The sequence below is a fragment of the Sylvia atricapilla genome, chromosome 3 (genome assembly GCF_009819655.1).
Source record: "Sylvia atricapilla isolate bSylAtr1 chromosome 3, bSylAtr1.pri, whole genome shotgun sequence".
NCBI lineage: Eukaryota > Metazoa > Chordata > Aves > Passeriformes > Sylviidae > Sylvia > Sylvia atricapilla.
The window spans coordinates 84,443,600-84,470,988 of NC_089142.1; the positions used below are offsets into that span (position 1 = coordinate 84,443,600).

At 40.5% G+C, this 27,389-nt stretch overlaps 1 protein-coding gene across 3 annotated transcripts in view; it reads left to right on the forward strand.

Annotated features, from left to right (window-relative positions):
* Window positions 1-2,069: 2,069 nt before the first annotated feature.
* DAAM2 (dishevelled associated activator of morphogenesis 2) overlaps window positions 2,070-27,389 on the forward strand; it is a 183,703-nt gene continuing 158,383 nt past the window's right edge. For 2 of the 3 annotated variants that reach the window (XM_066316030.1, XM_066316032.1), the window contains exon 1: window positions 10,892-11,084. The gene's annotated coding sequence lies outside the window, so the exon portion shown is untranslated. Of the gene's footprint in view, window positions 2,192-10,891; window positions 11,085-27,389 lie in introns of those variants that run through there. The other variant, XM_066316031.1, reaches the window with a different exon arrangement.

A 27,389-nucleotide genomic window follows, 5' to 3' on the forward strand; every position in this document is an offset into this window, starting at 1 on the left:
ACACAAATTATCCCAGGTTTAGTTCTGGGATACAAAACTGTTTAACATGTTCATTAATGGCCGGGATGATGGGACTGACTGTACCTTAAGCAAGTTTGCTGACAACATGAAAATGGCAAGAAAATTGATAGACCAGATGGTTGTACTGCTGTTTGGAGGCATCTCAATAGGAATCTCATGGAATTCAACTAAGGGAAATACAAATCTTTTTCCTGAGGAGGAAAAGCGTCATGCATCAGAACAGGCTGGAAAAAACCAGCTGGAAAACAGCCTTGTGCAAAAGTTCTGGTAGGCAACAATTTGAACATGAGTCTGAACTATACCACTGTGACAGACAACAGTCTTGGACAGTATTAAGAAAAACTGCCAACAAGTCAAAACAAATTATCTTTCCTCTCTGCTCATCATTGATGGGACACATCTGGAGTGGTGTGTCCAGTTCTGGGGTTCTGCAGAGCAAGAAAGAGATGGATGGAGTGCAATAAAGGGCTGCAAATATGGTTAAAGGGCTGCAAATATGGTTAAATATGCTATATCTGACATATGAGGAGAGACTGAGAGACCTGGGACTGCTTATCAACATATATGAATACTTGTTGTTGTGGGGAGTAAAGAAGAAGGAGCCAAACAGTTCTCTGTGGTGCCCAGTGGCAGGATGAAGGTTGACAGGCACAAACTGAAATATAAAAAATTGAATGTAAACATAAGAAAAATAATTTAATGCGTGTGTGATCAAAACACCGAAACAAGTTGCTAAAAGACATGATGGAGGCTTCATATGTGGAGATACTAAAAAACCTGACTGGATGGGGCTCCAGGCAACCTTCTCTAGTTGATCCCTCTTTGAGCACAAGGTTTGGAGGAGATGATTGCCAGGGGTCTCATCCAGCCTTAACTGTGTTCTGCACTCTGTGATACCTATTTTTTTTTTTTTTCTCATGGCTGAGTTAAAGCCACTCAAGAATTGTGATCATAGCTGGCACTTACTATTTGAGTCCTAGGACTACTTGGGATGTACTGTTGCACACCTTCTTGAAATAAGTGATGCCGGAACAAAAATTGGAAATTGTAGTGGAAGGTTTTTTGAGGGGTGGGAGAGATGGAATTGCTTCCTGTGCTATATACAGTTTGAGGTTGGGTGGCGGACTTAACTCTTGTGATTCTAATGTGGTGTCTTTCACCGGTATCAAATACTTACAGGGGGGTGAGAAGAAGAGAGAGAAAGAGGCCTGAATTTGGCTAATGTTGATAGATCTGTGTTAAAGTTTATAGTGTTACTTCATGGGGTTAATAAGGGAAAAAGAAACCCCTGTTTTTCTGTTATCCCCCAAAGACTACAGTTTCTATGAATAACCTTAAGGCACACATGGAGAAATTGACAATTCTAATGATGTTTCTCTTAAAACAGTTTAGTTAAATACCATGGGAAGCAAACAAGGAAAAGGTCACCTTAATGGTATTTCCTAAAGTGACAGTACAGCAGCATTTGTGGAATGTCCTGGAGCACACTCATTTGGCTTTAATAAAAAATAATGAAAAAAACCAACAACAAGAAAATTAGCTGAATGTTAAAAGCAAATAATTCAAAACAGATTTCCTTATAAATCCTGGAAATCATCTGTCTAGAGCATCTGATAGAGACAAAGCCAATAGTTCTGTACCATCTGAAAACCATCTTTTGTATGTTAATCACACTGTGCAGAAAAATAGATGTTTCTTTTTCTTTATCAATGATTACTTATGGTCCCTATACTCAAAGTTAATCTATAGAGTAACAAATCAACAATTTGTCTGCAGTGCAGATGCAATCAGTGTTAAAGATATAGTGGTACATGTGAGATATTCATATTGGACTTGATTGTAGAGTATATTAAGAGCACTGCTGAGTGCTTCAGTGAAGAAGACTAGCCATGCACTGAAATTAAAAGAGACCATTTAGGAACCTCTGTACATATTTCTTCTGTAGTTTCATTTGAAAGTGAAAAAAACATTGGAGATGCCTTTTATATTGTGAGAAAGCTAAAAAGACCTATTTGTTTGCAACTGTTTCTCCAGACGACTATCTCTGCAGTCAAAGCTGTACTAATTCACCTGAAGAGAGGATCTTCCTACACAGTGAGGAGCTGAACTGAACAGAGACCTACAAAGAGAGAGAGAGAAGAGTGAGTCAGAAACTACACAGATCATTCAGGTTAGTTCCGATTTGCATACGGGAAATGGAAGAGGAACAGAATACCAGGGAAAATTATTTTAGCTACCATTTTGTTTTCTTAAAAATGTATGATGTTACTTACACTCACTTGGGAAGAGGAACCTTCTGCACAGTGCAAGGTGGCAAGTTGGTTTTTCAACTTTTGAGTAACATTACAGCAAACAGGGCCTCACAAGCCCCAGTAATGGAAAAACAAGGTGTGTTTTGAAGCAGCACATATCCTAATGGCATAAGAATTGTACCCTCCAATCCCATCTGGAGTCTTTACCCCATCACCATTTCAGCAGAACAGAACTTGTATCTAGGCTGTACTACAAATGTTAGTCATGCCATCACTCTGTCTGAGGACCAACATATTAACTTGGTTTTGATTATAATCATAGTCTAAACTGGAGGCATTTCTTGTAAGCTAGTAAATAGACTTAATGGAAATGATAGTTTAGTAACATTCTTTATTTTATCCTTCCTTCCTTCCTTCCTTCCTTCCTTCCTTCCTTCCTTCCTTCCTTCCTTCCTTCCTTCCTTCCTTCCTTCCTTCCTTCCTTCCTTCCTTCCTTCCTTCCTTCCTTCCTTCCTTCCTCCCTTCCTCCCTTCCTCCCTCCCTCCCTCCCTCCCTCCCTCCCTCCCTCCCTCCCTCCCTCCCTCCCTCCCTTCTATCTTCCTCCTTGGTGCAATTTAGAATACTCCAGTGTTTTGCTCTATTAAGAATTTGTGCATCCAATTAGTTCATGAAGCCTAATTACACCTAGTGTCTCATGATTTTCAGTATCCTTTCTATTTTTTCTTGTAGACTTGCAATAGTCATTTACAGAGACAAAACAATGTGAAACCTTTTCTTCCCGTGGTATTTGCACCATCTGTGAAGCAATGCTGTGAAGTTTCATGGCCCAGTTCACTACTGACACGAACTGTGCAGCAGTATTTACATGAGTGTAATGTGAGTGTGGAGTGTGCCTGAGTTAAGAAGGTGCCTGATGTGAATGAGCAGGGCAGTGGCAAATCAGCGCTCAGGGCTTAAGCTCTGTCATCTTTCTGAAAAACTTGAATTGTAAGTTTCCTGTGGTTTTCTCCATAGGCATGATACTGTCTCTTCATGAATATGATACTGTCTCTCTATGAATAGTTTCCATAGCTGTTACAATCTCACAGACACCAATACAAAAAATACAAGTGCTAAATTCAGATTCTGTCACGTGAAACAAAACAGGATGTTTAGCTCACAGGTCCAGTTTTCTATATGTGTATGGTTATGTATTCAAAAGGTACAGATTTACTCCCCATGATTTTAAAACATTATTGTTTTACATCTTTGAAGTCTTTTGAAAAGCTGTCTAATTCATTCCTAATTAGCTACATCCCTCTAGGTGACCAGTTTTTTCTCTGGCATGTGCAGTGATCCAGGGGCAAACAATGGTTTGAGGGTCCCAGTCTGTGCATGAACATCTTGCATAGAATCTGGGCCACTACCTAGTTAAATATGAGCTGCTCCCCTGGCATGCACCAAGTTTCCCTCTGGCTCAGACTGCCAGGATGGAATTAATGCTTGCAGAACCTGGGTGTGTCCCTCTTCACTCAACTGCTTCAGAGAGAAAGCAATGTATTTTTTGTCTCCGGAGCAACTCTGCCTTCTGGTAATCATGAACATACTACTTCACACCTCACTGGAGCATGGGTGCTCTGTATTCCCTGTAAAATTAACCTTCTTGCCAAGTACAACAAAGATGGTTTTCTTCTCTCCTGCCCTCACCCTCACAGTCAAGCAGATTTCCAAGAAAGCAAGTCAGCATCCTTTGCCTAGAAGTAAGGAGCCACCTTTCCGTAGGAACGTTGTCCCATTTCCAGGACTCCTAAGTGTACAGGAATTCCTGTAAAGAAGGTCAAGTTTCTTTCAGGAAAGTGTGTGTCACAAAATAGGACAGATTCATGTGATGAAAAAATATGTCTAAGAAAAATCAGGGCAGGTTAAGAGTGGTGTATTAGAGGGGAGGCAAAAAACCTCAAAGCAAAAGAAACAAACAAAAACCAAAACCCAAACTAGACTAAAACACCAAAGCCCTAACAGCCAGAATAAAGAGCTAGGCTATCAAATACTGAAAATAAATGTCATTTGCAATTAATTGCTATAATGAGGTCAACTGCCTTCTTAATTGATTTCTTCTTCTTACTAGGGGATCACTGCTGCTGTTTAGTTTGCATGTAAACTTCCAACAATATGAATAATCAGAGTTTAGCAAGACACAGCAACTGAAACTAATTCTTCTAGGTCTTCTGCAAACAATACACAGTAAGCAAATGTTGTCCTCTGTGCAGCATTACTGATAGAGCCAGGACTTTTTGCTCCAGGTACTTTTTTTCCCCTGAGATGCTACAAAGCATTTAAAAGCACGAAGAACTGGCTGTATTGAAATAATTTTCAAAGGAAGTGAGTTTTCTTGGTAGAATAGGAGCAGTGGGACAGCTCAGTCACCAATTCCACAAAAAGGAGGATATTTAGCTGGAGTTCCCTGCCTGCTGAGCAGCTGTTTCAGGATCCAATAGTAGCCAAGTATTATTTTAAAAAATCCCAAGGCTGTTCTATTGGCACTAGGGTCTTAACATACCTCCGTCAGCTTATAGACCACAGAGTTACAAGGGCAGTTTAAAAACCGACATTACTGTTTCACTTTGGGATTGTGTCAACCAGTAGTCAACCAGAGTAAAGGATCTGGCCTAGATCCTGTATCAGAATAAGAAGTGGAAATAGCCTTTCCCTTTCCATTTCTCTGTTCCTTTGATAGATAATGCTTTGATTTTCCTGGGAGTCACTGAGATCTCTGTCTTCACAGCTAGAGACTGACTTTACCTCTAAATGTACTTATGCCCTTTTCTGGTTGGACCCAGACATATTGATCTCGGTAATTGTTAATTAAATTATGGTCAATACAACATCAGGTATTCCCATATCACTTCCAAAACTTAAAAAAGGCTCCCAAGCCCCCCTCCTCTATGCAGCTAAACAAGTCCATGTGCATATATCAGGGAAAAAAAAAGAAGGAAAACAACCCCTGATCATTCAGAACTCAAACTTATTTTTAAATTACTATTAGTGGAAGTTTTGTTGCAGTGCAGCTCAGTCAGCTTGGATTCTTTTTCAAAAAGGCAAAAAAAATCCTTCAAATGAAAAACATTGTCGAGTGTCATTGAGCAGACCATGACTGGAACAGCTGACTAGGGATAAGCTCATGCCAGCCACCTTAGTTCACATATTCAGTAAATTTAGACAACAACATATGCATAATAATATTTGTGATACAGATCACCTGTCTGCATACTGCATCTGTCTGTAAGGTGACCATTTGGTAGAACAGAGATTTTTAAAATAAAAACTCTTCCTCTGGAACATGGGGAAAATATATATGGAATAGAAGGCAGAATTCAAAAATTATGGGGAAGGCAGACAAAGATTCCATTTCACAAATCAGTGCTCTCTAGTTTGCTAAATTAAATTCAGCTGAACAACTGTTTTTCTAAAGCTGTGGTCTGTGCAAAATATCATGAAGAAGTTCAAAATGGTCATAAGGTGTTAGGTGTGAACACAAGACAAATTTCTTCAAGGGAGGAAAATGCAGCCATGATGAAGTTGCTGACTTGGACTTACAGTTGTCAGGGACTGGTAACTTTTAATTGCCTTCAGATGATAAGAGTTTTAGTGGCAGGGAGTTTAATCTAATTGTGTCTGATTTCTGTCTCTCTTGCCTTCAGGGATGTGGGTTTGAGTTGGGCTGTTATCTGAAAACAGAGGTTCACTTTGAAGATGTTTGAGAAATACCAAGCAAAACTAAAGAGAGAAAAGAAACAACTCCTGTAGAAGTTTCATTTTTTTTTTTTCGTTTTACTACCAGTTGAGGTAAAGATGACTCACTTTCCAAAAGCTCCTAAGCTTCTTCTTTTTGAAAAGTAGATGCCTTTCCTCTTTACACAGTTGTTACCTAGGATGCAGCAAATACTGATGTTCTTTCTTTCTTTCAGGCTGGTATGTTCCCCTGCCAGCATACAACTTGTGCAGACCACTCACTAAATCTTAACCAATACAGGGGCAAGAGTTTAATGGGCTTGAGAAGCCAGTAAAAGACAAGGAGCTGTGAACAACACAAGAAAAACACAGGGAAAAGAGTGAAAATTGAAATGTGCTGCCTCCAGGAAGGTGCATACCAACATCTTACTATGATGGATACAGATTTAAATGCAGTTTTAGTTGACCTAAATCTTGTGGTGTGGGCCATTTTATGAAATGGAAACCAAATATTTTCATTTGATAACATTTGGTAGAAATAGCTTGATAGCTAGTCCATTGATTTCAGGCATTGTCAAGAAATTATCTTCATACTGAATGCTGTACTTTTCATTAACTGTGCAATTCTTATGGATCAAATTTATTTATTTACTCCTAACCATTTTTTTTAATTGAGAAAATAAATTCACCAAAAATAAATGTTTGTGCTGGATTTGTAGTGGCATCTTACAAAACCATATTTTTCCACAGTGTCAAGAATGCTGCAGGAAAATAACACCAGCAGTAACTCAGATGCAAGCTAACCCTACCAGCAATAAGTTTTGTCACACTTTCACTCAAACATCTGCATGAATATACTCGTGTAAATGCATACCTGCATGCACAAATGTGTATATGCATTATGGCTCATTATGGCTCATAATTATGGCTCATCAAGTGCAAAAAAAAAAAAAAATCCTGTGGCATTCCAGGTTTAAATTTTAAATAATAACAAATGCTGTTTCAGATGAGCTTGTCCATATTTTTACTTTTTAAAAGTTCAAGGCAGGTTCTCGAAATGATGTATCAACAACATTAAAGATGTTGGCTAGGTTAGAATTGAAAAACTTTAATTTGAAAAAAGCACACACACACATATGTATTGATATATATACACATGTATCTTTGAATCGAAGCAGCGTCCTTATTCATCTGGCAGTCAGTGAGAGTTAAATCCAGCCTTTAGATCTGATGGTGTGGTTTCAGCCTAAAGTTAAAAATAATTTCAGGAGGATTATTTAAATTAAATGAATGTAAATACATTTCTATTATATTGACTATATATGCCTCATTTCAGCCCCTCCACAATAGGGGACAGAATTTTGTGTGGTTCATTGATAAGTGACCATAGTGATGGATCCACCACCACATTGCATCCAGTGTCAGTGTATAGAAGTAATACTGCCCTGTATTTCAGACTGGACGGATGCTCAAAACACTGTGTGCCATTTCAGAGACTGGGAGACATGCAGGAACGATGGGAGGGTAGAAAAGCCCTGTTAGTCCTGTACCCTGTGGTGACTGAGCTGCTGACCCTGTGGCTGCACGGGGTGGTGGTGTCAGGCAAGGCACACAGCCAAGCGCACAGAGCTGTGGTGTTTACTCTCACTGTCAGATAGAGCAGGCAGCCTGGCACTGGGTCCCCTCTCACAATGGACACTTTTGTGGTTAGATTAATATACCCGTGTCCTTTTGTTTTGATGAGGGATCTAACAAACACTTCATATCTCCAGAGGTGGAGCAACATCTCCGAAAAGCTTTTGCTTCTAAAAGGAATACAGTTTTGAGCAGCAAATTATTTCATTTTGTATGTTCCTTTCCCCTTTTCCTTATGATTCTGGGCCGTTATACACAAATAATACTACAGCATTTTTGGTTTTGACCTTGGTCTTCAGAACCTAGAAATTCTTATGAAATTAAGTGATTTCTTTAATAGTTTTATTCCGAAATTGAGAAGGAGCTGCCTTTGTAGGTATGCTTGTGCTGTCTTGCAAAGCAGACATTATGTGTTACACTGTTCAGAGAGACAGACACACCTTTTTCTTTTTGGCACTTTTGGCAGGACTTTTGGTTTTGCTGTCCCCTGTAAGCTAAGACACCAAAGTACCTCATATTAAATGTCACTTCTTGTGCAAGGGGAGTGCACCATTGAATCAAACACTTGCAAACTGCAACACTTTTCAGTTTTGTCTGAGGTATTTCCAGTTCAGTATTTCATAATGAAAATCTGGCTTCTCCATCAGTTTCTATTCCAAGCTGTTACTAATGCAAGTATTGAATTATGTAACACCAGAGTTTAATGTTCCTTGTTTTAACTGAGCGAACAGAGTCACAGAAAGAATCAGTTATTATCTAGTTTCATTTACTGTTGACTAAATACTGAAGCATGCAGCAGAATTAAAATTCTGTGTCCTTGTTTAATATACCACACATTTCTCCCACAGCCAGTAATAGAAAACAGGAGTTGTGCTGCAGCCATGAGACAATGCACTGTCAATGGAACATCCAGATGCTGTGGTGAGAGGAGGCCAGCTTTCACATGGGATTATGAGGAGAGTAAGGAGCAACATATGCAGATATTCCTTTTTTATCTTAACATTTACGGTGGTTAGATCATTCATCCAGTGGCAGAAGCCTGTTTCTTGCTGGCACTTTCTGGTGTTTTCCATGTTCTTGTTTTGTGCGTAAGGAGCAGAGGAGCATCACTTTAGCTTCTCCCCAGTCCCCAGTTTCTCTCCATCATTGGCATCTATCTTTGCCATTCAATTTCCCATCCACTGCAGCACCTTACCCTATTGTCTTGTAGACAGACTCTGCCTGCTTTGAACATATCAGAAAAACCTTAGCTAAGGCACCAAATGGATGACCAGCTTTTTTTTTTAAGATGTGTGTTTTGCTAACTTTTAACTAATGGACAAGGGCCATTTATCTTTCTTACATTTTATCATAATAAATGGTTCAGTGTGGAATTGTGAGCAGGGAGATGGCCTTGGTAATGTGAGCACACCTAATCCTTGTGTCTTGGCCTGCTGCTGCAGGTTGGTTTCTAGGGCTAGATACAGGTCTCTGGCTCCAGAACCTTTGCTGTATAAAACAGAGAGATTCAAGAGAAGCAATTGGTTAATCATTCCCAGGTTTCCTTTCAGGCCTTTCTTTCCTCTTCCAATGAGTAACTGTGAAGTTCGAGGTGAAGTTCGAGGGGGGCTGAGGTATTTAGAGGAGCTCAAAAGGTGGAAATCAGCTACAGAAGTATGTGACATGCAGAATGGGGAAAGAGGGAGTGAATGGGGAAGGTCTTAGAGGAAGAGATGAAAAAAGTGGTAGCTAGAGATGTGAGTGGGAAGTGAGGATTAACAGACCAATGGGAATGTGTGAACAGAGGGGACGGCTGATGGAATTTTAAGATCTCTTCTACCATGCATCATACGTAGTTTGCATGTGTAAATAATGTGAAACTTTCTCAGGCTTTATGCTGAGAAAGGCAAGAGCCTAGTACAGCTCATACTAGAGGAACTCTGATGGGTCCCTGTGGTTTCATACAAGGCTCACAGTGATGAATATTGCAGTCATGTGGCCAAATGGCTTACAGGGCAGAAGGTATACATGCCAGTAGTTAGCAGGAACCTACTGAGCTGTTTGTGATGGGTCATTATCATTCATTAAAAGGGCTGCATTCAGTTTTTGGTTTCTGCTCTTAGAAAACTCTTTCTTCAGTTTTTGGTCCATGCTCTTCTCTATAGGACCAAAGAAACAGAAAGAAAGGCACAGCTTGCAAGCAGCTTGTACCTGTTCTGTGCTTATTGTGCATTGGTTTAAGTGAAAGCAAAGAGGACAGGACAGTGGCAACTTGGCCTCATCTTGTTTGGTTTGGCCTGCGAGTTTGAAGGCAGCATTTTCCCCCTGTAGCTTGCTTTCTCTGGATGTGTCATTAAAGGTACCCCTATTTGTGTGCGTATATATATGACTTTGCCCTGTGATATGTGTTGATTGGTATTGTAATCATGAGAGTTCAGTTATTGCAATGAAAATGAATGTCTTACACATACAAAGAGCAAACCACGTATTTCCATGAATTAAAAAGAAAGAAGATTTTGCAGATGGTGTTGCTGTCTCTGAATTTCAGTGTTTCCATTTAACAGATAATGCGGTTTCTTCCACTGCAGACAGCAACACACACCAGGCAGACAACTCCCCCACAATAATCCAGCTATTAAAATCAGATACAGTTAAAAGATACACTTAAAAGTGAAGTCAGAAACAGTGGTTTACACTGGATTAGAGCTATCTGGAGAATGAATGAAGAGGAAAAACTAGGAAATGAGGGCTTTTTATTTAGTTAAATCGGGACTACAGTCCCATAAGGTCAGACTGAACTGAGTGAGTATCAGGGGAAATCCCTCATGCCCGTGCCGCTGCAGACCATGGTTTGGGGACAGAGTCCCGCGGTGCAAGTCACGGAGCAGGAGGCTGGCGAGGGCGCGCTGCGCCCACGGCCCCGGGCACCGAGCGGGCCCCGCCGCCTCCTGCCCCACCGGCCCCGCGGAGCCAGGATCGCACCCGCCACACCGGAAAGCCTCGAGCGGAAAGCTGTGTGGGAGAGCGCTCCTGTTCCCGAGGCACGCAGGAGAGCGTCCCTCGCTCCCGGCGATGGCTATCGCGGCGGCCAGCCCCCCCGGCCGCCCCCGGCGCTCCCGCCCTCAGCGCCGCCCGAGCAGCGCCGGCGGCTCCCGGGGCCGAGCGCGGCCGGGCCGGCGGGGGCCCTTTAAGAGAGCGCAGCACAGTAGCAGGGGCCGGCCCTGCCTCCCGCAGCCCGCAGCGCTGGAGCGGCGCTGGGGAATGGGAAGCAGTTCCTGGTCTGGGTCCGAGAGAGCGCACGTAGTAGCAGCAGCCGCCGCTGCAGCAGGAGCGGCAGCAGCAGGCAGCCCAGCTCCGCTCGCTCAGCAGCATCCAGCGTGGGGATCAGCGCTCTGCCTGGCTCCCTGACACGGGATGGACGTTCCTGAGTACTGAGCTCAGCCGCTGTAAAAAGCAAGTAGGAAAATATACATCTGGATAAAATTGGTAAGTCAAACTAAAGTCACATCCTCTTCCTTGGACTGCAGTTTTCCAGTCTCTTAATCTGTAATGTTCTTTGCAAGCTTTTTTTTCCTTTTTCCTTTTTTTTGTTTTTCTTTTAAGCAGAACAGTTGGGAAAACATGGAGGCAAAATAAAAGTGTAAAAAAACCCCACAACTTTGACGATTCGTCAGTATTTGTGCTCCTGTTTTTGAAATCCTCTTTCAACATAGAAGCTTTGCTGCAGGAGCTGAGGAAGGAGAAACCAGCAAGTGCTTTTGTATGTGGGGGACAGAAAGCTTGTAAGACTTTTAATTGGCTTTTCCTCAGGACATCACTAAAGATTTTAAACAAACAAATAAGCCGGCAAAACAAACCCCAACTTTCAAGAAGCTTGAAATGACTTGTCATGTACTTTCCCAGAGTAAACACAAGTCTCGTGTTGAAGTCTTAAACGCACCGAGATTTGTACAGCAGTGAGAAGGAACTTTTAAAAACTGTGTTGTCAGTGTAAATCTGGGCGCCTAAGTATTGCCAGGCAAATGTTGTATATGTTTGTTTAAGTTTAACGAAATCCATCGTCAGCCCGGGGAGGGCAGAGGCGGGAGATGCCATTTCCCTCGCGGCGGACAGAGGGCGCTGTTGCTGCACCCGGCGTCGGCCTCCCTGGAACGGGGAGCTGGTGGGAATCCGAGGGGAACATCGACTGCGGGCGAGATGTTTTAAACCATTAAACCAGCAATTGTTCACACTAGCGCAAAGCTGTAGTACGTAGCATCAAGTTGGAGCAGACAATGTTTTAAGCTTTCATTCCCTTACGGTTTTTTTTTTTTGTTTTTTTTTTTTTTTTTGTTGGTTGGTTGTTTTGTACGAGACGATCTGAAATACCAAGAGAAATATATTAGACCCTGGTTATGATCTTGTTATTTTTTCTGGAGTGTGTTGTGGAGTCATCCTGGATCAAGAAGGGGAGGGAAAGTGTGGAATCTCTTGACAGAAATGTTACTTCAGTAGTGGTATGGAAGATGAGGCAGAACTGTCACTCAGTGTTGATCAAGTTGCAAACTGGAATTGGACATCTGACGTGGGAACATAACCTTTGTATCCAGTACAGATGTACAGCAGAGGTTAGAGATCTACGAGTGACATAAGACCTGTAAACCCTAATGACTGAATAGCATACTGTCAGGTAGTTTGAGGAAAGGGGAAGGGTCATGTCCAGGTATACAGGTTTCCTGACAGGAGTCCCAGTACCACTGCAAGAGGCTGGCAATTGTGCCTTATTTCATCTGTATAAACAAAGAGTTAGCTAATGCAGCAATAATCTGTTCTTACCTTTGTGTGTTTGTGTGTACTTGCTTATGTATCACCTGGGGTGCAAAATATTCTTCTTTGTGAAGTAGGAATTTGAGTTTACTTAAATCAAAGGCTTTAAAAGGACTGAAGGTATTATTTTAACTAATGTAGCTGTCTTGTGAGTAGAGAAGAACCAGAGCTGTCAATTCCCCCTCTGATCCAACCTCCGTTAGAACTTGATGTTTCTATTGTGACCTGGGGCTTTGGTTGTGCCTTGAACAGGACTTTTCTGTCTGACTGTATTCCTGTTACTTACGAATCACTTGCAGTGGAGTGGAAAGTTTTGCAGGTTTTGAGTCCTTAATGTGAGACATGCTGGGCAAAGCAGATTAAAAGAACTGAATGACCATATGGAACGCAGTCATTCTGACTACCAATTATTATGCCTCATTGAAAAGTTTGGAGTTCTGCGACCTCTGTTGCATCAGTGGAGTTTGTGAAGAGAAGACAACTTTCCTGCAAGAGACAATAAAACACTTACTGTGTGGCGGTGCATCTTTGTGATGTTAGTAGTTTTGCAAGAGAAAAACAGCCATTTCTTTATACTCCTTATGCTTCATTCAACATCCAGGTATGAATGGCTCTGGATCAGAGGAAAGATTTCCTTCCCTATTCAGTTCCTCTCTGAACTAGTGGGCATTAGTCAGGTGTCTGGCTACTGCCTCAGTAACTTATTGAGGAATCTCTTTCACTTCTCTTCAAGCAGATTGCAAGTTCACTGAAAATGATAGAGCTGTCAGACACTCTGAGACACATTTGAACCTAGCAGATGCTTGCCTTCTTAGGAGGCTAATTTCTGCATTCAAAGTGTGTCCTCCACCATCACTGATGTCCAGCTAAGCTCTTAAAACTTTCAGAAACCCACTTTTTGTCTACATTACATGTTTAATATGGTAGCTGTAGTTGTTTCAGTTTCATTCTGCTACTTGCCTATATTTCAAATTAAGATCTTTTCTTCACAAATGGAGATGGTAATGTGATTTGCCAGATCCGATTTTTACTGTGTTGTTTGGAAATTCACTTTAGTATTTGTTTTATTTTGTTCCTGAGTGTTTTTCTTTCAGTTACTTTGTACCTGAGAGTCAACACTAAAAGTCTATCTGTGGCTGATGCTGAGGTCATTATTAATTCCTGCAGAGTTCCCCAAAAATTAGCTTAATATGACATATGCATGTGATATTTAAAATGTAAAGGGATCCTCCACCTGTATTTATGCTAAATTAAAGAAATGGAGCTTCCTTGAATAGCTTTTTTCATTAGAGACTACGAATCTTTTTACCTGCCAGTCGATCCTTAGTGTGTTGGCAGAGCTATAAATTCTGTGACAGCCATTGAAGCACTTGTCTGCTACTTGCTTACACTGACAGTAGCTCTGCTAAGTGAGTTTAGCCAGAGCAAGACTCATGATTACTCAACAAATTACTGTCAGCTTGGTTTCTAGTATAATTTTTTGGTCATTGTTTCACAGAGCTTCAGGTTAATTAATGTTTGAGCATCTTATAATAGTTTACTTGATGATGCCTACTGCAAAGTTTTTTCTCTTAGAATGTTTCTGGTGCTGTGACGTGCTGGATGTGACCACACGTCATTAAGGCTTGCTGGTGCTCACACAGCTGTGGTAAATCTGGCCTTGTTTGTTGTAGGTAATGCCTCTTTCTGCCTTATATAACAGAACCAGCATCCCTACTTAAAACCCCAGTTTCATATCTAAAGCTGACTGTGCTGGTAACATAGTAACTTGCTTTATTCTTCCAGAAGAGATTTTGTAGTTTTTTAATACAGAACAGTGATAGGTGTGGGTTTATGTCTGGTTTATTTGCCTGTCTCTACTTCAGCATTTGGAATGCCACATTTTCCATTACACATGGGACCAGTTTATCTGTATGAGTGGAGACCTCTCAAGATGTTGTCCTGTGCAAGATCAAAACATGTTAACTTCCACAGAGTATGAAGGAAAGTAAATAAGATATAATGGCTCTGAAAGTGGATATGGAAAGGAATTAATGCAGGAATGTGTTCCCCAAAGAATATTTTCAGTGAACTATGTAGCTAGTCCTGACTCTCCCAGGGAGACTACGTCAGATCTGTCAATTCTCATGTGGATAAGCATCCTCTAAAGAACTAATTTATTTTCATCTTCACATATGTACATTTGTAATTTTGTGCCTGAGACAATTGATGACTGAGCTTTTCCTTTTATTTTTTTTGCAGTTCCAAAGTTCTTTTCTTCTTAGATTCATCAGAATTCTTGAAAATGTCAATTTCTCTTTAATCTCAATCTACTGTTGAGAGAATTATTTCTTAAATGTAATAATAATAATGAACAAGAACTATTTAAAAAAAATTAGGCACTCTAGCAGTTTAATTATGCTTTCAAAAACATGATAGTGACCTAACATATCATTAAATTATCACATTTAAATACTTCATTGACCTTTCCAGCCAGTAACTCAAGCAATGGCGAAATCCCTTTTGTTCTTTTTGCTACACCCTGAAACCTGTGAAATAATCTTCCGAGCATTTGGCAAAAGTATGCATCAGGTTGATGTGTTTTGTAGCATGAAATCAGGAAAAGAGATAGGAATTTTTAGCTTTCTAGGGACCAAATAAGGTACTGCTGAGATTCCTCCCTCCTCCTTTTTCATAAATTCAAGAGACCATGGAATATAAATGTTCCATTTGAGAAGAAAAAAACACGGTGGCAGCTGGCAGTGCGGTTATTTAGTAAGGGCTGCTCTTCTCAGTGTCTTCATTGGAAAGAATAAGTTTTATACTCAGGGCTGCTTTTTACCATCTTGTCAAATTGTCTGTTTGGGGAGGAATGGAGTGGGGTGTGGCATGGAAGTGATTCACAGTGCAGCTTCTGACTTCTGAGCTTGAGCAGAGATTAAAAGCAGTTCTGAAGTCTTCATCAGCATCACTTTTAGTTTCCTGCTCTCACACATTGCTCCCTTTGAGAAATGTGACATGGTGAGAAATGTGGATGGGCAGAATAAAATGATGGACTCTCTTTTATGACACGTTGTGTATAATCCAGTATCTAGAGGCAGCAGGAAGGCTAATGACACTCTTTGCAACTGCCCTTCCCAGTTCTTTTCACTTATGCTTCACTTTTTCTCTCACCTGGGTGTTTTGTCATTTAGCCAATATGATGTGTTACCCGTGTGTGTTTAGCTCTGCAGCCTCTTTCTGGATGTGTATCAAGATGTACCTGAAACTTTACCTGCATCTCTTTAGTAACTGGCATGACCATATACTTCTGGGGTTTTTTTTTAAATCCATGGAAAGTAGATGAAGAAACACTGTAACTATATTTCTCCAAGAGAATCTTTTCCAGCAGCAGATGAAATCCAAGCTCATGCCAGATGAAAAACTCTTGTGTTATCGTTTTCAGTTAATTACAAAAATAAACGCCAAATCCCTTACAGCAGTGGCTTTATAAATACTGTGTATGTGTGCGTGTATGTGCATGCCCACACCAGTGCTTCACTCTCATGTGCCTTTGACAGCACACTGGAAATGATCATATAATTTTAGGTTCAGGACTTGATGCAGGGATACAGAGGTGGACAGAGGAGTTTGTTTGTTTTAGTACATTTTACAGTAGCTGAAACAGACCCAAAATAAAGTAAAAACTTTAGTGTTTGCTTTAAGACAGCAACATTTTTGTTGTCTTTTTTTTTTTTTTTTTTTTTTTTTCCCCAAGAAAACATGCCAAAGGCTCAATTTTTTATCTTCTGGTAGGCAAGCAAAATATTTTTTCTGGCAATATGATACTTTATTAAAATGAGCATTTACTTGATTAAATGTGCCAAATTTATGTGTGCTAAAAGGCAGGAAGCTGGGTTTGCTGGAATAGAAAGGTGCACTGGCAGCTAAGGCTGAGCTACCTCTTGGCACCCTATCTGTCTTTTAAGTGCAGATCCCAGTAAGCTGAAGGATTATTATCTTCAAAAAATCTTGGACAGCTTCACTGGTGAGTTAGATTTCTTTTGCTTTGCTTTTAAGAAGGTAAAATTAATTTCTTTTGGGTGAAAGCTGTTAAACTGACAGATTCGGAAGACTGCAATATCTTTGTTCAGTCACAGAATAAGTGGTGCCTTGGACCATGGCTGAGTCACCTTCCCCAGTGCTGCTCTCTAGTTGCATGTTTTGGGTTAGTCAGTGGATCAAACTCAATGTTTAGCATCTTTCTGTTCAACCTTTTTTTTTTTTTCCTTTTTTTTTTCCTTTTTTTTTTTTTTCTGGCCAGCATTGTCAGATCCACGACAATGAGCTGACTATTTAGATTTTGAGATGGCTTCTTGTTGAATCTCATTAGGTTTTGCCAACAGAAGTCCTTGTGGATCTTTTTGTTTCAAGTGACAAACTTGCCTGCTGATCAGTACAGCTTTGATCAATTCATTTCACATGAGCAGTAATCAAATGGGATGGTTTTGGTTATCATCCAGAATGGATTCAGCCTAGTGACCCGGTAGAAGGACATATTGTATTCCATTACCAGCCCTGTGAATCATTCGATCTCCCAATTGAATGTGGGTTTTCAGTGCTCCACTTGCATTACACAAGCCTTGTGTTTTTAGGCTCTGTGTTCTTTTCCTGATTCAGAGGCCCTTTGGAAAGTTTCATGTGGGCTTTTTCATTAAGCTCATCTAGAAATCAAAGACTGAACTACAGCTGGTTTCTTTCAGGGTGGGACAGAGGGACTGTGCGTGACAGTGGCACAGCATTTGTTGCAGTACCTGTAAAGATGCCTAATAACTGTAGTGTAGACTAAACCTTTTGGCAGGATATCGTATTTTTTAAAAAGAGATACTCTTTTTAAATATTATGCAAACTTTGTATTTTTATGTTTGCGTAGATGTCTGCTTCCCCTTTTCACTGAGATTTAAACAATGACTGTCTTTTAATCATATTTTCTAGAAGAAAATAAATTTCTGTCTATGGAGAACTTGATCATAAAAGTATATATTTGTACTGGAAGCTGTTTTTCACTCTTTGTGCTGGTTATTTTTTAATGGCACACTACTCAGGTTATAGAGTGAAACTTGGCCAGGTAGTTCCAACTTCCTGTTTCTTGTTCACTTCCCTAACAGTTCTTTCATCGTCTAATACTATAAGCATTTGGGTTGGAAGCCCTTCAGGGATTTATTTATATTGAACAATCTTTTCTTTTTTTCCCCTTTTTTTTTTTTTTTTTTTTTTTTTTTTTTTTTTTTTTTTTTTTTTTTCCACTTAAGAAAATACCCAAGAACAAACAAGGAGTTTTAGTGATGTTAGGTTTTTAGGCAATAATGTTACACTTTTGCCAACCATCCAATGTCATGTTTAAAGTGGCTGGTTTGTAAGTGAAATTAAAATGGAAAAATGAAAGCATACTTTAGACAAGCTGTTTTTTTCACTGTTTTATTTACCTTTTCAATGCAACTTAATTAGGTTGAGGGAATGAAACTACTACAGTGCTTCAACTTTGAGCACAGTACGGAGAACAAGAAAGTAGCTGTGAAAATTTGGAGATTTATGCTCATGCTTGCTACTTTGACTTCATATCTCAAGGCCCAGTCAATCAAAACAGCTCAGAGAGAAATTTTCAGTTTCTCAGCTTGAGAACAAAATACATGAATAGTCAGCCATCTGATGTGCAAAATTCTTTAGGAAAATATAGCATCTCGTACCTGAGAAATATTTGCCCTCTCTTGGAAGTCTTGTCTCTCACCTTTACACAATAATTATCAGAAATCTTTTCATATTTCAGAAGAATTTGCTAATCTGCACAGGGTGCTGTAAGTGTTTTAGTAAGAAAAACTCCTTTTTAATGCTTTTGCATGTTTTAACATGACTTTGTTGGGAAGCAGAGGAAAGATCAACAGGAGCAGAGTTCTAGTACAGGGTACAGTACAATATAGCTGTTTTTCCTGTTCATTCTTTAAGTTATGGCATTTTTTTCCCTTCCTTTTTTCCCCTCCTTACTTAATTTACAAAGCGCTTTGACACCAAAAATCTGCGAGACCAACAGGGACCATTCACAGCCCTCAGAATTTCTTGTGGGACAGCAGTCACAGGGAGCTGGTGGGTTACCAAATACATACAGGAACTCTGCTTCTGAGGACCACTTTGTATGGGATATGAATAAAAAACCAGCAGAGAATGTTTTCCAAAACATTCCAAAAGAACTTCTGCATTAAGCATTTTTTTTTTTTTTAAATGGGAGAGATCAGATCAGGTAAACAGTGTGGATGTGTGGGGACAGGGTTAGATAGCTACTGGTGCACAGCAGTATGTCATAAATGATGTGTATTTAAGAATATATATGTTGATGAATAATGGATACATGCAGGTACAAGAGTGATTGTTACTTTGTAGTAGTACAGGTTGAAGGGGCTGAGGTGGATGTGATTCTACACATGGCTGCATGTGTGGAAGGGATATACATGAAGTTATCATGCTACTTGTTTTATTGAGCCCCTTATCCCAGTGTCTGAAACTGTGATTTGTTATGCTGTGATATGATCCAAAATAGAACCACAACTCACTGTAGTGGGTTCTTTCAATCCCCTGGGAATGTTTGTCTGGCTTAAATGCATGAAACTGAAATGTGTAATACAGAGCTGCAGCTTATCATGAAACTGAAATGTGTAGTATTGTGCTGCAGCTTATAGATCAACACTGACTCCATTTGTGGGAATGAGTGAATACATCATGTTTGATGTGTTACTGGAGAGTTCACAGATGATTTCTTATGTTACAATGCTATATTTTTCAAGCTTTTTTCAGCTTCACGTGTTTTAATGTTTTTCTGTGTGTCGAATAGGGTGGTGTTATCCTGGGCTTTTCAATATAGAAATAGAATGTGAAGAGCTTTCTCACTGCTGACTCTTTTTAGTGATTTCAGAGACTTCTTTCCAGCAAAACTTTGGTAAAGTCTGAAAAAGATAAGTGATCATTTCTATACCCATCCACACATTTTTCAGCTATAAAACTTCTTTGTTTCACTTGAATTCTTCTTGCATGATTTTCTTTGTTAATTTTCTCACTTAGTTACCTCTTTTTACAATTCCTTTGACAGCTTTAACCCCCTGAATGCAGGTCAGTGAAGATAACTTCTAACAAAGTAGTCAACTGATTGCATGGTTGGGATGGGAGGGATGGGAGGGATCACATCCATCCTGCTCCTTGCAGGTGATCATATTCCTGTTTCAGTCTTCCCTCATGACCCAAATTTTTACCTGAAAATGCGTAAGTGCATACAGGTGAATAAATGTCACTCAAAAAACTGCCATAAATTTGCTTAATAAAGAAAGTAGACTCACCCTTATTCTAGCTGCCCTGATAATATTCCAGTTTTAATGTACCTTGTCTCTAGTTTTTATTTATTTATCTATCCTGTCTTGGCTCAGCAGAGGATGAGATGTGCAAGACTGAAAGAAACCTCCTGAGTCACAGAGTACACCATTTCTGTAATTGCAGGAAATTATGTTGCAGGATTCCCTTAGTTAATTAATCAGTCTCTGTCTCGAATGGCTTTTGCTCCTGTTGCTTCCTATTGGGAAGCCATTCAAGAACCTCACTCTTCTGATGTTTATAAATCTGCTTCTAATTTCCAAACTAAATTTGTTCATAGCCCATTCATGCCCATTTGGTTATATGCCAACACTGCTCTCTAACTTTAATAGTTCTTCCTCTTTCTTACAATCCTCCTGTGATCTAAGAGGATTCTTGTCTTTCTCTCCTTCTCTTTTTCCCTAAGAGGGAAGATAATTAAAATTGTGTATCTCTTGGTTTTGTCCTTCATTATCAGTGTCATTGTGTCTTGGTTCAATAAATCCTTTAGACTTGAGAGCTTTTTAGCCTTTCCAGTCAGTTCTCAGACTGCAAGAGAACAGAACTCAAGAACAGCAAGAAAAGGTGGCTGTTTGTGTTTTCCTAGACAGACAGTATGTGTAACTTTTTTGTTAACTCTGAGGCCAGGAGGATGAGATGGGAAGAGGGAGAAAGTGGCCTGCATGTTTCTGCATCTGTTAAAAACTTTAACTGGGGATTTTGTGAAGAATGATTTGTATTTGAGATCTGGTGCCTGGGATAGGCAAAGGAATTGATCCAGTTCTTTTCGTCCAGTCCAGCTCTCCCATTATTCTATAAAAACCTGCTTGAAATGAGCAGCTGATAAAACTTCTGGAGGGGATGCAGCTCACACATGAGTTCTGGAGGGCAGCTTTCCAGCTGTTTCCTCTGAAGGAATGAGGCAAGCAGCTCCCAGAGCCCCAGACAAATGCCTGGGATCTTTCTTCTTCAGAGTGCATGGGGAGTCCCTGAGAAGAGCTGAGAGGCCGGAGGCTGATGGAGGGATGAAGCCAAAGGCCTGCAGTGGGAACCTCCTGCTGTCAGGATCCCACGCTAAGCTGCACTTGAGGGCAGGCAAGGAGGGGAGAGAGAGAGCTGAGTAAGGTTTGCTGTGACCTCAGTTTATTCCCTCGCAGCTTCCCTCTGGGCAGTACTTGATGGCATCACTTAAAGATTCTTCAAATGCCCTTAAACTCAGTAGAAAAACTGTATAGTCCATTCGGCATGCTGCCCTATACTGTCCTTACTATGCTGCTACTGATCTTAAAGTTGTATGATTTAAGGATGGATGTCTCTTATAAGACAGCTTTTTATTTAGTAGTATATCAAAACCAGGACTGTTTGCAGGGAAGTACCAGTCTCAGGCAAGATGTCTGAAGTTTACTGGGAAATTTTGGTCCAGCAGGACAAAAGACTGAGAAGAGACAAAGCCCAAACAAAAGGTCTGGCTCCTGTATCAGAGCATATGGTAGTAGGTAGGTAGTAGGTAGGCAGAGCAGATGGTGTGAGAGTAGTGGAACTTCTGTTCAGATCCATTCCATTGCCTTAAGGGGAGAGTATAGTGGTTCAGAGCTCTTTTGAAGTTGTTTGTAATTTTTCTGTGTATGTTGAGGTTTTTGATTATCAAAGAAGTTTTTCATTGGCATTTTTTCATTAATTTTTCCAAGAGCAAGTGTTCAAATATACTTTTATTGTCTCTGCTGCTCCTGAAGCTAAGAGGTATGCATACACAGCTTGCTGTATCTTGCACTCCTTGTATTGCTCCGCTGCTGGGATTTTACCAAGTGAGATAACTCTGGAATCCTCCTGGAATGAAGTTCCTCAGACTGGTACAAAAGAATATTTGGGACTTGTCTCCTGATCACTAATTCAAAATAATTTCTGCTCCTCTTCTCCAACAGATTTATTTAAACAGTCTTAATAATTTATCACATGAGGTGCTTATGCTTTGATGACCATAATTAGATACATTTAAATTTACTTTGATTGTATTCAAAGAAGCAGAACCAGCATCTTTCTTTTCTCATCCATCCTAATGAACCTCAGCAGGAAGAATCTAAATTTACAGGTGAAGAATGTCTCTAATCAGTGCCAGCATAGATTGAGTAGAGTGGTCTGGAGATGCCCTGTGCCTTTTCAGAACCCAGCATACTCTTCTGTTTTACAAAAAGTCTTGTAGTCACTAACTGGTTCTTTCTTATTTTATAAATAAGAATGGTAATAATTGGCCCTACTTACGTTAGAAATTAGTCTGGTTGAAAATCTTTCCATTTTTTAGCTCATATATCCTTATGCTTTGATTGCATTTTATGATAAGATGAAGAAGTGACATTAATTGTACTATACGTACACCTCTGTTCTCTCATTGGAAATATGTGACAGAACTGGGAGAGGATGCCTGGCTATGCTCCCTGTGCTATCCAGGCACTCCTTTTCCCATGGAGATGACACGAGTTTTGCGCAGCTCCCATGGCTCAGTTCGGGAGGTGCAGTGAGGGTTCTGAGCCCTGTGTGCAGGCAATAGATGCTGAAGGAGTTCCCAGGACACTAAGAAAGTGAAGGGTGATGCTGTTGATGCTTCGTCAGTAGTTGCAAGGACTTAGGAGGCTGACGTTCAGCCATACACCAAAATGGGGCTTCCTGAGGACTCTAATCAAACATTAATAAACAATAATAAATTAATAAACAATCTCTCACTGTTCTCTCTTTTTGGCTCTTTACGTGTTGCACAGAAACAGAGGAAGGGAGTCATGAGTCTGAGTTCTGCTGGTAAGTCTAGAGCTCTTTGTTCAGGATTAGTTGTATTTTCGCAGTCTGTAATCCTGGGGAGAAGGTTCATACAGGACAGACCGAGCCGGAAATAAATATGCTTTTAAAAGGCCATGTAATGTCCATAGAAGGAAACAAATGGCTGCATTCAGCTTATAGGAATGACAAAATTCTTTGCTGTTACCTTCCACCTGTCAACACCCTCCTGGCAAATGTGTTATTGAAAACATTTAACAGGTTTGAACTCTGAAGGCCTGATGATGAACATTCCTGCTGTGTTTTCTTTAATTTCTTAGTAAATGTATACATTTGTGATACACTGAGCATACTGTGCATGGTACTGTAAGCCTTGCTTGCAAATGCAGCTCAGTTGTTTGTCTAAATCTTGCAGTTGCCATTCATTCATAAGGCCAAGGCAAATGGCCAAAACAATCCATTTCCAGTGGGTTGTTTTGAGGAAAAAGCAGCCTGGGCACCGAGCTCTTCTCTGTGGTGACCAGTGGCAGGACCTGAGGGAATGGCCTGAAGTTGTGTCAGAGGAGGGTAAGGTTGGATATTAGGAAAAGGTTCTTCACCTTGAGAAGGTGGTTGGGTGCTGGCACTGACTCTCCAGGGCTGTGGTCACAGCCCCAAGCATGGCAGAGTTCAAGAAGTACTTGGACAATGCACTCAGGCACATGGTGTGACTCTTGGGGTGTTCTGTGCAGGGCTAAAAGTTGGTCTCAGTGATCTCTTTCCAACTCAAGATACATGATTTTAGGAAAGGACGTGAGAAAGTTTTTGCTTTCATTATGTGAGCAGTGTGTAAGCATACAGCATCACTAATGCTGCTGAGAGTCTCTTTTCAGAAGTCGTGCAATAGCTTTGCTGTGATATGAGGAAGAATGGGTAGCATGGTCTTAGCAGAAAAGGAATTTCTTTTAATTAAAGAGATCTGCATATAATGAAAGCATACTGTTGTGTTTATTTTGGGGCTAGGGTTTGTTTATGTTTGGGTTTTTTTTTTACCATCTAGCACTTCTTATATAACCCGGACAACAACCTGATGGTTTGTTTAAAAAAAAAAGGCATCTCCATTTATCAAATCATGATATAGTGCTTTAACTTGAAAAGCTAGTTAAATTGTCAAAAGAGAGTATTATGAAGGTTTTATTGCTAAAGAGACTTTCAGTTACAATAATATTTTTAGTAGCACTGTTTTTTGACTAGTTTGGGAATTTTTAGGCTCTGTGGTATTGGCAACCTGAGATTTAATTTCCAGGTGATTTTTGTCTTGGTGTTCAGTGGGAAGAATTTTCATTCTGAGGAAGGACCTTCTTGTCCATGCCATTTTTGCTATCTTTCCCCATTGTGTGCTTGAGGTATATTCATGGGAGCTTTGTACACAGCTGACTGCTTGGTCACTTCTGACGTGCTTCCTGGTGACACCACCAAAGGTGTTTAATGTTTGTAAAAGGCTGGATTGCCCTTGACTTATGGACTGCAGCCAGTGCCAAGTACAGAGTCAGAATGGCCTGTTATCAGGTAAGGAGGTAGGAAAAATCTCGTGGTAGATATTATGCATATTTAATGTGTGCTATACAAAGACTATGCCTCTGAAACACAACTGAATCTCACAGTTACTTGGGAAATAGACCAGATCTTTTTATGTTGGCTGTCAAGCAAAGCTGGCCCAAATCTGGTTCTACTGGTATGGGTTAGAGCTTTGTTCAGGCTATTTGTTATGCAGGACAGAAGTTTAGCTGTTTCAAGATGATTATCTCCTTGATCAATTATGTGAGTGTGTGCTGGGGTGACCCGGGCTGCAGGGCAGGTGCCCACCACATCTCCTGTGTCACTGTCCTCAGCTGGCCATGGGAGAGAAAATATAATGAAAGGCTCATGGATTGGGATAAGGTCAGGGACAGATGACTTGCCAATTACCATCATGGGCAAAGCAGACTCAACTTAGAGAAATTAGCTTAATTTATTATAAATCAAATCAGAGGAGGATAGTGAGAAAAAAATCCCAAACATTAAAAATACCTTCCTTGCATCTCTGTCTTCTTGGACTTCACTTTACTCAAGTTTCTCTACTTTCTGCCTTCAAGCAGCACAGGGTAACATTCATCACACATTGTCTCTGCTGCTGCTCCTTCCTCCTCACACTCTTCCCCTGCTCCCATGTGAGGTCTTATACATGGGAGGCTGCTGTTCTTTTTGAGCTGCTCCAGCACTGGTCCTCTGCGGGGTCATAGGTCCTGCCAGCAAACTGTTCCAGTGTGTGCTCCTCTCTCCATGGGCCTACAGGTCCTGCCAGGATCCTCTTCCAGCATGGGCGTTCTGTGGGGTCTTCCACAAGCTGCAGGCAGATATTTACTCCATGAACCTCCACAGGCTGCAGGTGGATCTCTTCTCCCCTGTGGACTACCATGGGCTTAGGGGAAGAGCTGCCTCACCATGGTCTGCACCATGGGCTGCAGGGAATCTCTGATCCTATACCTGAAGCACTTCTACCCCTACTGCCTTTGGTGTCTTCATTGCTGTTTCTTGTGCATATCCTCATTCCTCGTTTCAGCTGATGTTGCTGTTTCACAGTTTTTATCCTCTTCTCCAGTATATTATCCCAGAGCCACCACCACCATGGCTGATGGGCTCGGCCTTGGTCAGCAGCAGGTCTGACTTAGAGCCAGCTGGCATTGGCTCTATCAGACACAGAGGAAGCTTCTGGAAGCTCCTGTGAGAAGCTGCCACTGCCAGTGCTACCAAAACCTTGCCACACAAACCCAATAGAGTCTAACATTCAGACCCTGTCTTTGCTTGAAAATATTTCCAAAAGGAACCTTCCTCTTGCTATATGTGCTTCATATAAAATACAGAGATGAGGAATAAATGTAGACAGAACTGTTAGTTTATGAAAATGGCTTTTACCTGGTCACTATTCTCTTTCTTCTTGTGAAGTAGAAATGTTGGTTTTCTAGAAATGAACATGTTGTCATTTCAAGACTGCAGATGGGTACAATTTCCTTAACTGAGTATTCTCACAGTCAGCATGTAGTTCTGCCTCTGATCTTCTTTTATTCATTACCAAGTCTTAATTTGTAGAGAGTTTCCTTTTTAAGTGGTTTTAAATGGAGCTCAACTTTCCTGAGGCAGGCTTCAGTGACACTTCTGGGCACTGATTACTGGGCCTTTTCTTTATCAGCACTAACTATGCACTGCCCAACCTGTCTGAACACAGTCTGGTTCCAGTTCTGTAACCAGAGAAATGAAAATTGATGGCACTTTACCCTTTTTTTAATGAGGAAATATCTCTAAGTGGCATCCTGAGATAACCACCAACCTGAAAAAAAAAGTCTTTCTTATCCTAATTCCTTTGAACAACCCAAAAGCAGGTCTTCTTCCTTCTCTTGTTTTAACTTCAAACATCATTATAATTTAATTAGGAATATGTTCTATTATACAGACAGAGATAGTGATTAGTAATTGACGGTACTTCAGTCTACCTTTCCAATGGAACTTGAAATTATGCACTACTGCACTCTTTAGTTACTCTTCAAGAGAATGGTAGAGGGCCTTAGGACTCCTGCCTTGCTGACTCTGTATTTGGCTTTGGGATAAGGTAGGAGGGAATATAGTTCACCAGTAGGTCAGAGGATGGGTTACTTGGATTTCTGGTTCATTAAGTGTCTTTTGGGTTTGTTGGTGTGGTGTGGAATCGTAGTGTGTGATTCTGAAGACTGGCTAGCTGCCCAACTTTGAATCATCTATCTATTCTGGGTGGGATCCAGACCTCATCAGAGTTGGTGTCTGCACTCTTATTTTGGCTTCTCTGAAAGTCTATTCTGTCATAGTCCATGTGATTGATTTCTGTATAATTATCTTTTTAGGGCTAATTTTTCTATCACATTTGCCCTGTGTGTTGCAACTGCATGTGGCATTTCCCAGAATTTGGCAATCTGTTGTATCTTCTCTCCCTGCAAGAGCTGGTAGCCTAAAGCTGGTAGACTCCATTGAATTAGGGAGTTTTTAGGATGAAAAAATATAATACAGCAATAAAAGTGGTTGATTAGTTTGGAAGCTCCCTTCCTAATTAAAAGAGATTAAATTAATCTCTCACATTCTTTTGTGTGAATGTAAGATTCTTTGTTTAGGTTAGCAGATTCAGATTGTTCCACGAAAAACTTTCACTCCTCCTTACTCCTCCTTATGGTGGGTGCACATATGCACACACACACACAGAGATACACGACCTTTGGACAGTTCATGTACAAGTACCTCACCTCTTCAAATCATGCTGTGCAGGAATGTTTTTCTCCTATCTTTTTCTGACCAACTGAGCAAGAACTTAGATATCTGAGTTATCCAAATGAAAATTTAGGGTACTTAAAATACAGTCCTTGGTTTTTGATACCTTCTATCTGAAAGCAACCTAGAAAAGATTCCATAAAGCCCAGATGTCTCAGTGTTCCTTTTTTCTCCTTCCGTTTTTAATTTTTACATCTGTCACATTGATGGAATTGGTTCATGGAGTATGTAGAAGTGACCCATGTAGACTTTTCACATCTTTGTTGTCTTCATATATTGCCATTTCCATGGACTTAAGTTTCATTTGAAGGATCCTCATCTTCTCCATTGCTTCCAAAAATTTTGAACTAATTTTTTCCCTTGCCATATTACAGATATTGTCTTGTCTCTATGATATTTTTGTCTTGAGCTACGCTCTGCTGAAGCTTCACAGGCATCAGATTCCTTGCCAAGTAGAGAGAGAAGAGTTTTTGAGAGCTCTGCCTCTGAGCAGTACCACAACCTTTCCAGATTACATGACTTGGCTGAATTGTGCAGCCTTAAAATTCATATTCATTT